Source organism: Festucalex cinctus, chromosome 13, assembly GCF_051991245.1.
Source record: "Festucalex cinctus isolate MCC-2025b chromosome 13, RoL_Fcin_1.0, whole genome shotgun sequence".
Taxonomy (NCBI): Eukaryota; Metazoa; Chordata; class Actinopteri; order Syngnathiformes; family Syngnathidae; genus Festucalex; species Festucalex cinctus.
The window spans coordinates 21,159,285-21,171,720 of NC_135423.1; the positions used below are offsets into that span (position 1 = coordinate 21,159,285).

The 12,436-nt window shown below is 38.3% G+C and overlaps 1 protein-coding gene and 1 long non-coding RNA gene across 3 annotated transcripts in view; both read left to right on the forward strand.

The window, feature by feature from the left end:
* lsamp (limbic system associated membrane protein) overlaps positions 1–12,436 on the forward strand; it is a 380,427-nt gene that overhangs the window by 317,960 nt on the left and 50,031 nt on the right. The gene's annotated exons all lie outside the window — the stretch shown is intronic.
* LOC144000452 (uncharacterized) lies at positions 9,217–11,010 on the forward strand. The gene is made up of 3 exons (XR_013278239.1): positions 9,217–9,904; positions 10,053–10,136; positions 10,869–11,010. It is a non-coding gene; the product is annotated as an uncharacterized LOC144000452 (long non-coding RNA).

Consider the following 12,436-nt stretch of genomic DNA (forward strand, 5'->3'; position numbering starts at 1 on the left):
TATTATTTATTAACGGGCAAAAACTATGAATATAAGATCACCGTCAAATATTACGTCTGTAATATCCATATACAGTGCATTACATAATATGCATTTGTATTAAGACACTACCATGCTAAAAATATGCACACGACTGTTCTGTAAACTACACCTAAGACAACCAAACTTCACAGATCTAACATGATTCTTCATTCTTTTTTGTTCTACAGATGTATCAAATGCTGCCACACAGACAGAAGAAGCCACTGAGGACATGCACGAAGACGATGATCACAATATAACAGGACAGGTTAACCCCCCTGAAGTTTTAGCCCGCAGGTCAAAGCGTCCTAGGACTAATTCATCCATGGAGGTTACATTATCCTAAGACAGACTATGTGCTAACCCAAACTCTTTGACCCCAAGGGATTCATCTGTCCCAGAAAACTTTTACACTAAAGAGTTTATCTGTCCTAGGGCGCTGTTAACCCCAGGTTAAAGTGTTATTTAATCTGTCCTGTTACAACAGCTATACATAAACAGCTGCATTCCTCTCCTGTTCCATCTCTCGCACTTCTTTCATCTCTTTTTCTCCTCTACTTATACCTATGCTTGCTCATGTGCTTTTTTCCCCTTTAGATGATGTCATTGGTTAGCCTGCTTCAAAGCTACATTTTTTCTTGAATAACTGTCACACATTTACTGTTTGCTGGACCCTACAAAACTGTCACAATACTTCACTATGTCATGAATACATATGTGTTGCACAGCGACACCACATTAAGAGTCATCAAAAAGCTTTTTATTTGATCACACACCATCTCTGTGCCATGCAATGTTTTCAAATAAACAGATGCTGGTTTTGAATATCAAACGAGCGACTTTTCATGAAACTTTGCACACACATCAGAAAGTCCACACTTTTGAATTTATTTTGGGAATTGTGCATCATTTTTGGCCTTTTACTGCACCTTTTTACACACAAGGCACGGCAAATGCATTTCTATTTTCCATGGTCCTTGTCTATTTAACAGTACCCCAACGTGCAAGTCCCCCGACTTGCATATACCCCAACGTGGCCCGGGTTGCGAGGGCCCTTTATAGCTGCTCGCAGCTCTAGTTATTCTTCTTCTTCTTCTTTTTCTTTGTTATTATTCTTTTCCGCAAACAACCACATTTTTGAGGCACTAAACATGAACGAAAACTCACCAAACTTTACACGCAGATCGGGTCTGGCGAAAAATTTGATATTTTAAAGTCGCCATACATGATAACAGAAAAATGGCTCTGTAGCGCCACCTACATAGGTTTAACGGATCCCTGTCCCGCTACGATTGTCCTATGGCTACGAAAATTGTGTGGCACCTGTAGCACATCCAGATGAACAAAAACCTCTTTGATATGTGTACCCTAAAATAGACAGGAAGTGAGGTATGAGTATTTGAATGTCCAATTTTGGCCCATTTTTGCACATTTACAGGGGTCATACTTTTGCCCGCTTCTCCTACACGGTTAACCCGATTGACTTCAAACTTGGGCTGTACCATCTCAACACCTGGGACAACATCATGGTAAAAAATCTAAAGTTTTTGACATACTATATGACGGTGGCGGGGCATCAAATTTACAGTTTCAAAATTCTTACTTAACGAAGCATTGCCGGTGGTACGTTTAATCTAGAGCTACGAAAATTGGTACACATATGTAACAGACTATGATCTACAAAAAAGCCTGTTGGTGCCATATGCTAAACCTAACAGGAAGTCCGCCAGAGGCGAGGCATCAAATTTTGTGTTTCAAAATTCTAACTTAATGAAGCATTCCCGGCTGTACATTTCACCTAGAGTTACCAATATTTGAAGACATATGTAACAGCCCTCAAGGTACAAAAAACTCTTTTTGAACCATATGCTAAACCGAACAGGAAGTCCGCCATTTTGATTTACTTTGGAACGTGTTGCCATTTTTTGGGCCATTTCATAGGGGTCTTATTTTAACGAACTCCTCCTACAGAGTTTATCCGATCATCTCCAAACTTGGTGTGATTCATCTTAAGATGTTGAAGATGAAAAGTTATTGAAAGCTTTTTATTTTGTCGCACGCTGTTGCCGTGGCATGCACAGTTTGCAAAGGAAAAAATTCCTTCTTAATGAAGCATTCCCAGTTGTACGAAGCAGCTAGAGCTACGAAAATTTGGAGACAAATGTAACAGCCCACAATGTACAAAAAAGGCTCCTGGTGCCATGTGCTAAACCCAACAGGAAGTCCCGTAGGGGCCGGGCATCACATTTTGAGCTAAAAAACTCCTCTTTAACGAAGCATTCCCGGTTGTACGTTTCACCTAGCGCTATGATAATTTAGAGGCATACATAAGAGCCCACGATGTACAAAAAAGTCTCTTGGAACCATGTGCTAAACCAAACAGGAAGTCCGCCATTTTGATTTATGATGGGATTTGTAGCCTTTTTTTGTGGCCTTTTTTAGGGGTCATATTTTAACTCCTCCTACAAAATTCATCCGACCGTGTTCAAACTTGGTGTGTTTCATCTTAAGATGTTTAAGATGCAAATTTATCGAAAGTTTTTTATTTTGTCGCACGCTGCTGCTATAGCGATGCATTGGTTGCCAAGTAAAGTGCTGCTTTGTTTTTTTTTTATCTATACATGTGTGAAAACTCGTGAAACTTTGCACACACATCAGACTTGTCATTAACATGAATTTTTAGAGATTTCTTGTGCAATTTGCAATAAATCGCACCCTCTATACATTTTTTATGGAGCATTTCCGATTGGATGATTCAAGCGCGAAATAACTAAAGATGACTTGACTTGACCTAGATTTGTGAAAACTCAGAGGCATACCTATTATATTATTATTATTTTTTGTACCTTACAAGATTATCTCTTGTGCCACATTAAACCCCTTTGCAGGCCTGAGCCAAACCACGGTCCATACATTTGATACCACTGCTTTATTTCAATGGTCAAGTACTTCATAACCACACCTACTTATGCTTGTCCTTGCATATATAGTAGACAACAAAGAGCTCTTTCAACAAAAGACATTTCCATCTACAAAGTCATACAAGGTAAGCACTCTATAAATTCTGCAATCACTACACTTCTATTCCTAAATTATCACTTCAAATACCAACAATGGTTAATACAGCTACAAATTTCTTGTATGTTTATGAAGTATGATACTGTATTTATTTCTACTCCTTTGCTTTTCTACAGAACATGAACAAATCACCAAGCAAATTCTCTTTTGATAAAGACCCTCTAATCATCTCCATACGCAAAGATTGCCAACTTTTTTCCGTAAGTATACAATACATAAACTAAACAGGACAACTTTCTCAATCATATACAGTATGCCATACATATATGTATTAAGTTCTCATTTATTAACAGGTTTGTTAAAGGCACCTTTAGTGTGTTTTTCTGTTTGTAATGTTTCTCCACGAGCACGTCTAGCCATTGATATCATGTAGAACACATATGCTAACCTTTTAGACACAATTGAAGCTTACTTGCACAGTAGCCACTATCTTAACCACTTAATTCACATGTCTACTTGACAACTTATTACATGTAGTGAAATGGTACTTTGTGCGTCTTATGCTTTTTTCTGAACACTGCTTTTCAACTCTTTCCTTAAAACCAATACATGCGGTACTGTTATACTGTATAAATATATATGTCCGTGTGTATATATTTGTATATTCTTTCAAATAAACTCGTTTTGACACACACAGCCATTGAGTAACATGCAACACGACCACAACGTTTTGCACCAACACGTTACACTTACATAACCATTTATGTACCTGTCGTATCCTTACTTTTATTCATCATTTCATCACACAATCCTAAAACATTGCTTTTTGACCCAGATGATTCAACTATACCATTTTTGCGTGTCTTATTACTTACTAGCTATATTATTTATTAACGGGCAAAAACTATGAATATAAGATCACCGTCAAATATTACGTCTGTAATATCCATATACAGTGCATTACATAATATGCATTTGTATTAAGACACTACCATGCTAAAAATATGCACACGACTGTTCTGTAAACTACACCTAAGACAACCAAACTTCACAGATCTAACATGATTCTTCATTCTTTTTTGTTCTACAGATGTATCAAATGCTGCCACAGAGACAGAAGAAGCCACTGAGGACATGCACGAAGACGATGATCACAATATAACAGGACAGGTTAACCCCCCTGAAGTTTTAGCCCGCAGGTCAAAGCGTCCTAGGACTAATTCATCCATGGAGGTTACATTATCCTAAGACAGACTATGTGCTAACCCAAACTCTTTGACCCCAAGGGATTCATCTGTCCCAGAAAACTTTTACACTAAAGAGTTTATCTGTCCTAGGGCGCTGTTAACCCCAGGTTAAAGTGTTATTTAATCTGTCCTGTTACAACAGCTATACATAAACAGCTGCATTCCTCTCCTGTTCCATCTCTCGCACTTCTTTCATCTCTTTTTCTCCTCTACTTATACCTATGCTTGCTCATGTGCTTTTTTCCCCTTTAGATGATGTCATTGGTTAGCCTGCTTCAAAGCTACATTTTTTCTTGAATAACTGTCACACATTTACTGTTTGCTGGACCCTACAAAACTGTCACAATACTTCACTATGTCATGAATACATATGTGTTGCACAGCGACACCACATTAAGAGTCATCAAAAAGCTTTTTATTTGATCACACACCATCTCTGTGCCATGCAATGTTTTCAAATGAACAGATGCTGGTTTTGAATATCAAACGAGCGACTTTTCATGAAACTTTGCACACACATCAGAAAGTCCACACTTTTGAATTTATTTTGGGAATTGTGCATCATTTTTGGCCTTTTACTGCACCTTTTTACACACAAGGCACGGCAAATGCATTTCTATTTTCCATGGTGCTTGTCTATTTAACAGTACCCCAACGTGCAAGTCCCCCGACTTGCATATACCCCAACGTGGCCCGGGTTGCGAGGGCCCTTTATAGCTGCTCGCAGCTCTAGTTCTTATTATTATTCTTCTCCGCAAACAATCGCATTTTTGAGACACTAAACGTGACCAAAAACTCACCAAACTTTACACGCACATCAGGCCTGGCGAAAAATTTGATATTTTAAAGTCGCCATACATGATAACAGAAAAATGGTTCCTTAGCGCCCCCTACATAGGTTAAACGGATCCCTGTCCCGCTACGATTGTCCGACGGCTATGAAAATTGTGTGGCACCTGTAGCACATCCCAATGAACAAAAACCTCTTTGAAGTGTGTACCCTAAAATAGACAGAAAGTGAGGTATGAGTATTTAAATGTCCAATTTTTGCCAATTTTTGCACATTTACAGGGGTCATACTTTTGCCCGCTTCTCCTACACGGTTAACCCGATTGACTTCAAACTTGGGATGTACCATCTCAACACCTGGGACAACATCATTGTGAAAAATGAAAAGTTTTTGATATACTATATGACGGCGGCGGCGCATCAAATTTAGAGTTTAAAAATTCTTACTTCACGAAGCATTGCCGGTTGTACGTTTAATCTAGAGCTACAAAAATTGGTACACATATGTAACAGGCTATGACCTACAAAAAACTCTTTTTGAACCATATGCTAAACCTAACAGGAAGTCCACCATTTTGATTTATTTTGGAACGTGTTGCCATTTTTTTGGCCATTTCATTGGGGTCTTATTTTAACGAACTCCTCCTACAGTGTTTATCCGATCATCTTCAAACTTGGTGTGATTCATCTTAAGATGTTGAAGATGAAAAGTTATTGAAAGCTTTGTATTTCGTCGCACGCTGTTGTCATGGCATGCACTGTTTTTAAAGGAAAAAAATATATCCTTCAAGAAGCATTCCCATTTGTACGAAGCAGCTAGAGCTATGAAAATTTGTAGACATATGTAACAGCCCAAGATGTACAAAAAAGTCTCTTGGTGCCCTGTGCTAAACCCAACAGGAAGTCCCCCAGGGGCCGGGCATCACATTTTGAGCTAAAAAACTCCTCTTTAACAAAGCATACCCGGCTGTACGTTTCACATAGAGTTACCAACATTTGTAGAGGTGTATAACAGCCCTCGAGGTACAAAAAACTCTTTTTGAACCATATGCTAAACCTAACATGACGTCCGCTATTTTGATTTACTTTGGAATGTGTTGCCATTTTTTTTGGCCATTTCATAGGGGTCATATTTTAACAAACTCCTCCTACAGAGTTTATCCGATCATCTTCAAACTTGGTGTGATTCATCTTAAGATGTTGAAAATGAAAAGTTATTGAAAGTTTTTTATTTCGTAACACGCTGTTGTCGTGGCATGCACTTTTTGCAAAGGAAAAAAAATCCTTCTTAATGAAGCATTCCCAGTTGTACGAAGCAGCTAGAGCGACGAAAAATTGTAGACATATGTAACAGCCCAGGATGTACAAAAAAGTCTCTTGGTGCCATGTGCTAAACCCAACAGGAAGTCCCCCAGGGGCCGGGCATCACATTTTGAGCTAAAAAACTCCTCTTTAACGAAGCATTCCCGGTTGTACGTTTCACCTAGCGCTATGATAATTTGCAGGCATACATAAGAGCCCGTGATGTACAAAAAAAGTCTCTTGGAACCATGTGCTAAACAAAACAGGAAGTCTGCCATTTTGATTTATGATGGGATTTGTTGCCATTTTTTGTGGCCTTTTTCAGGGGTCATATTTTAACGAACCCCTCCTACAAAATTTATCCGACTGTCTTCAAACTTGGTGTGTTTCATCTTAAGATGTTTAAGATGCAAAGTAATCGAAAGTTTTTTTTTTTGTAACACGCTGTTGCCATAGCAATGCATTGTTTGTCAAGTGCTGCTTTTTTTTTTTTTATACACATGACAACTCATGAAACTTTGCAAACACATCAGACTTGTCATGAACATGAATTTCCAGAGATTTATTGTGCAATTTGCAATAAATAGCGCCCTCTAGACATTTTTATGAAGCATTTCCGATTGTATGATTATGCTAGACCTACAAAAAAGTATTATGTAGCCATTTGCCAAACCAAAGAGGAAGTCCGCTATTTTGATTTTATTTTGGGAAATATACATCATTTTTGGCCTTTTTCATTAAACTTTGCACAGAAAAGGCATGGAAAAAACTAACATTTTAAATGGTCCTTGTTCCATGTAACAGTTGTCAAGTGCTGCTTTTTTTTTTTTTTTTATACACATGAAAACTCATGAAACTTTGCAAACACATCAGACTTGTCATGAACATGAATTTTCAGAGATTTATTGTGCAATTTGCAATAAATAGCGCCCTCTAGGCATTTTTATGAAGCATTTCCGATTGTATGATTATGCTAGACCTACAAAAAAGTATTATGTAGCCATTTGCCAAACCAAAGAGGAAGTCCGCTATTCTGATTTTATTTTGGGAATTATGCATCATTTTTGGCCTTTTTCATGAAACTTTGCACACACAAGGCATGGAAAAAACATTAACATTTTAAATGGAACTTGTTCCATGTAACAGTACCCCAACGTGCCAGTACCCCAACGTGCAAATAACCCAACGTTGTGCTCAATAGCGCCCTCTATGCATTTTTATGGAGCATTTCCGATTGTATGATTCAAGCACTATATAACTAAAGATGACTTGACCAAGATTTGTGAAAACTGGGAGGCATACCTATTAGCCTAAGACCTACAAAAAGTATTCTGTAGCCGTTTGCTAAACCTAAAAGGAAGTCCGCCATTTTGAATTTATTTTGGGAATTGCGCACCATCTTTGGCCTTTTGATAAAACTTTGCACACACAAGGCTTGTCAAAAACATTTTAGATGGTCCTTGTCCTATTTGACAGTACCCCAACGTGCCAGTACCCCGACGTGCAAGTACCCCAACGTGGCCCAGGTTGCGAGGGCCCTTTATAGCTGCTCGCAGCTCTAGTTATTATTATTCTTCTTCTTCTTTGTTATTATTCTTTTCCGCAAACAACCACATTTTTGAGGCACTAAACATGAACGAAAACTCACCAAACTTTACACGCAGATCGGGTCTGGCGAAAAATTTGATATTTTAAAGTCGCCATACATGATAACAGAAAAATGGCTCTGTAGCGCCACCTACATAGGTTTAACGGATCCCTGTCCCGCTACGATTGTCCTATGGCTACGAAAATTGTGTGGCACCTGTAGCACATCCAGATGAACAAAAACCTCTTTGATATGTGTACCCTAAAATAGACAGGAAGTGAGGTATGAGTATTTGAATGTCCAATTTTGGCCCATTTTTGCACATTTACAGGGGTCATACTTTTGCCCGCTTCTCCTACACGGTTAACCCGATTGACTTCAAACTTGGGCTGTACCATCTCAACACCTGGGACAACATCATGGTAAAAAATCTAAAGTTTTTGACATACTATATGACGGTGGCGGGGCATCAAATTTACAGTTTCAAAATTCTTACTTAACGAAGCATTGCCGGTGGTACGTTTAATCTAGAGCTACGAAAATTGGTACACATATGTAACAGACTATGATCTACAAAAAAGCCTGTTGGTGCCATATGCTAAACCTAACAGGAAGTCCGCCAGAGGCGAGGCATCAAATTTTGTGTTTCAAAATTCTAACTTAATGAAGCATTCCCGGCTGTACATTTCACCTAGAGTTACCAATATTTGAAGACATATGTAACAGCCCTCAAGGTACAAAAAACTCTTTTTGAACCATATGCTAAACCGAACAGGAAGTCCGCCATTTTGATTTACTTTGGAACGTGTTGCCATTTTTTGGGCCATTTCATAGGGGTCTTATTTTAACGAACTCCTCCTACAGAGTTTATCCGATCATCTCCAAACTTGGTGTGATTCATCTTAAGATGTTGAAGATGAAAAGTTATTGAAAGCTTTTTATTTTGTCGCACGCTGTTGCCGTGGCATGCACAGTTTGCAAAGGAAAAAATTACTTCTTAATGAAGCATTCCCAGTTGTACGAAGCAGCTAGAGCTACGAAAATTTGGAGACAAATGTAACAGCCCACGATGTACAAAAAAGTCTCTTGGTGCCATGTGCTAAACCCAACAGGAAGTCCCGTAGGGGCCGGGCATCACATTTTGAGCTAAAAAACTCCTCTTTAACGAAGCATTCCCGGTTGTACGTTTCACCTAGCGCTATGATAATTTAGAGGCATACATAAGAGCCCACGATGTACAAAAAAGTCTCTTGGAACCATGTGCTAAACCAAACAGGAAGTCCGCCATTTTGATTTATGATGGGATTTGTAGACTTTTTTTTGTGGCCTTTTTTAGGGGTCATATTTTAACTCCTCCTACAAAATTCATCCGACCGTGTTCAAACTTGGTGTGTTTCATCTTAAGATGTTTAAGATGCAAATTTATCGAAAGTTTTTTATTTTGTCGCACGCTGCTGCTATAGCGATGCATTGGTTGCCAAGTAAAGTGCTGCTTTGTTTTTTTTTATCTATACATGTGTGAAAACTCGTGAAACTTTGCACACACATCAGACTTGTCATTAACATGAATTTTTAGAGATTTCTTGTGCAATTTGCAATAAATCGCACCCTCTATACATTTTTTATGGAGCATTTCCGATTGGATGATTCAAGCGCAAAATAACTAAAGATGACTTGACTTGACCTAGATTTGTGAAAACTCAGAGGCATACCTATTATATTATTATTATTTTTTGTACCTTACAAGATTATCTCTTGTGCCACATTAAACCCCTTTGCAGGCCTGAGCCAAACCACGGTCCATACATTTGATACCACTGCTTTATTTCAATGGTCAAGTACTTCATAACCACACCTACTTATGCTTGTCCTTGCATATATAGTAGACAACAAAGAGCTCTTTCAACAAAAGACATTTCCATCTACAAAGTCATACAAGGTAAGCACTCTATAAATTCTGCAATCACTACACTTCTATTCCTAAATTATCACTTCAAATACCAACAATGGTTAATACAGCTACAAATTTCTTGTATGTTTATGAAGTATGATACTGTATTTATTTCTACTCCTTTGCTTTTCTACAGAACATGAACAAATCAACAAGCAAATTCTCTTTTGATAAAGACCCTCTAATCATCTCCATACGCAAAGATTGCCAACTTTTTCCCGTAAGTATACAATACATAAACTAAACAGGACAACTTTCTCAATCATATACAGAATGCCATACATATATGTATTAAGTTCTCATTTATTAACAGGTTTGTTAAAGGCACCTTTAGTGTGTTTTTCTGTTTGTAATGTTTCTCCACGAGCACGTCTAGCCATTGATATCATGTAGAACACATATGCTAACCTTTTAGAGACAATTGAAGCTTACTTGCACAGTAGCCACTATCTTAACCACTTAATTCACATGTCTACTTGACAACTTATTACATGTAGTGAAATGGTACTTTGTGCGTCTTATGCTTTTTTCTGAACACTGCTTTTCAACTCTTTCCTTAAAACCAATACATGCGGCACTGTTATACTGTATAAATATATATGTCCGTGTGTATATATAACCATTTATGTACCTGTCGTATCCTTACTTTTATTCATCATTTCATCACACAATCCTAAAACATTGCTTTTTGACCCAGAGGATTCAACTATACCATTTTTGCGTGTCTTATTACTTACTAGCTATATTATTTATTAACGGGCAAAAACTATGAATATAAGATCACCGTCAAATATTACGTCTGTAATATCCATATACAGTGCATTACATAATATGCATTTGTATTAAGACACTACCATGCTAAAAATATGCACACGACTGTTCTGTAAACTACACCTAAGACAACCAAACTTCACAGATCTAACATGATTCTTCATTCTTTTTTGTTCTACAGATGTATCAAATGCTGCCACACAGACAGAAGAAGCCACTGAGGACATGCACGAAGACGATGATCACAATATAACAGGACAGGTTAACCCCCCTGAAGTTTTAGCCCGCAGATCAAAGCGTCCTAGGACTAATTCATCCATGGAGGTTACATTATCCTAAGACAGACTATGTGCTAACCCAAACTCTTTGACCCCAAGGGATTCATCTGTCCCAGAAAACTTTTACACTAAAGAGTTTATCTGTCCTAGGGCGCTGTTAACCCCAGGTTAAAGTGTTATTTAATCTGTCCTGTTACAACAGCTATACATAAACAGCTGCATTCCTCTCCTGTTCCATCTCTCGCACTTCTTTCATCTCTTTTTCTCCTCTACTTATACCTATGCTTGCTCATGTGCTTTTTTCCCCTTTAGATGATGTCATTGGTTAGCCTGCTTCAAAGCTACATTTTTTCTTGAATAACTGTCACACATTTACTGTTTGCTGGACCCTACAAAACTGTCACAATACTTCACTATGTCATGAATACATATGTGTTGCACAGCGACACCACATTAAGAGTCATCAAAAAGCTTTTTATTTGATCACACACCATCTCTGTGCCATGCAATGTTTTCAAATAAACAGATGCTGGTTTTGAATATCAAACGAGCGACTTTTCATGAAACTTTGCACACACATCAGAAAGTCCACACTTTTGAATTTATTTTGGGAATTGTGCATCATTTTTGGCCTTTTACTGCACTTTTTTACACACAAGGCACGGCAAATGCATTTCTATTTTCCATGGTCCTTGTCTATTTAACAGTACCCCAACGTGCAAGTCCCCCGACTTGCATATACCCCAACGTGGCCCGGGTTGCGAGGGCCCTTTATAGCTGCTCGCAGCTCTAGTTCTTATTATTATTCTTCTCCGCAAACAATCGCATTTTTGAGACGCTAAACGTGAACGAAAACTCACCAAACTTTACACGCACATCAGGCCTGGCGAAAAATTTGATATTTTAAAGTCGCCATACATGATAACAGAAAAATGGCTCCATAGCGCCACCTACATAGGTTAAACGGATCCCTGTCCCGCTACGATTGTCCTATGGCGACGAAAATTGTGTGGCACCCGTAGCACATCCAGATGAACAAAAACCTCTTTGATGTGTGTACCCTAAAATAGACAGAAAGTGAGGTATGATCATCTGACTGTCCAATTTTGGCCCAGTTTTGCACATTTACAGGGGTCATACTTTTGCCCGCTTCTCCTACACGGTTAACCCGATTAACTTCAAACTTGGGATGGACCATCTCAACACCTGGGACAACATCATTGTAAAAAATCTAAAGTTTTTGATATACTATATGACGTCGGCGACGCATCAAATTTAGAGTTTAAAAATTCTTACTTCATGAAGCATTGCCGGTTGTACGTTTAATCTAGAGCTACGAAAATTTGTACACATATGTAACAGGCTATGACCTACAAAAAACTCTTTTTGAACCATATGCTAAACCTCACAGGAAGTCCGCCATTTTGATTTATTTTGGAACGTGTTGCCATTTTTTTTGGCCATTTCATTG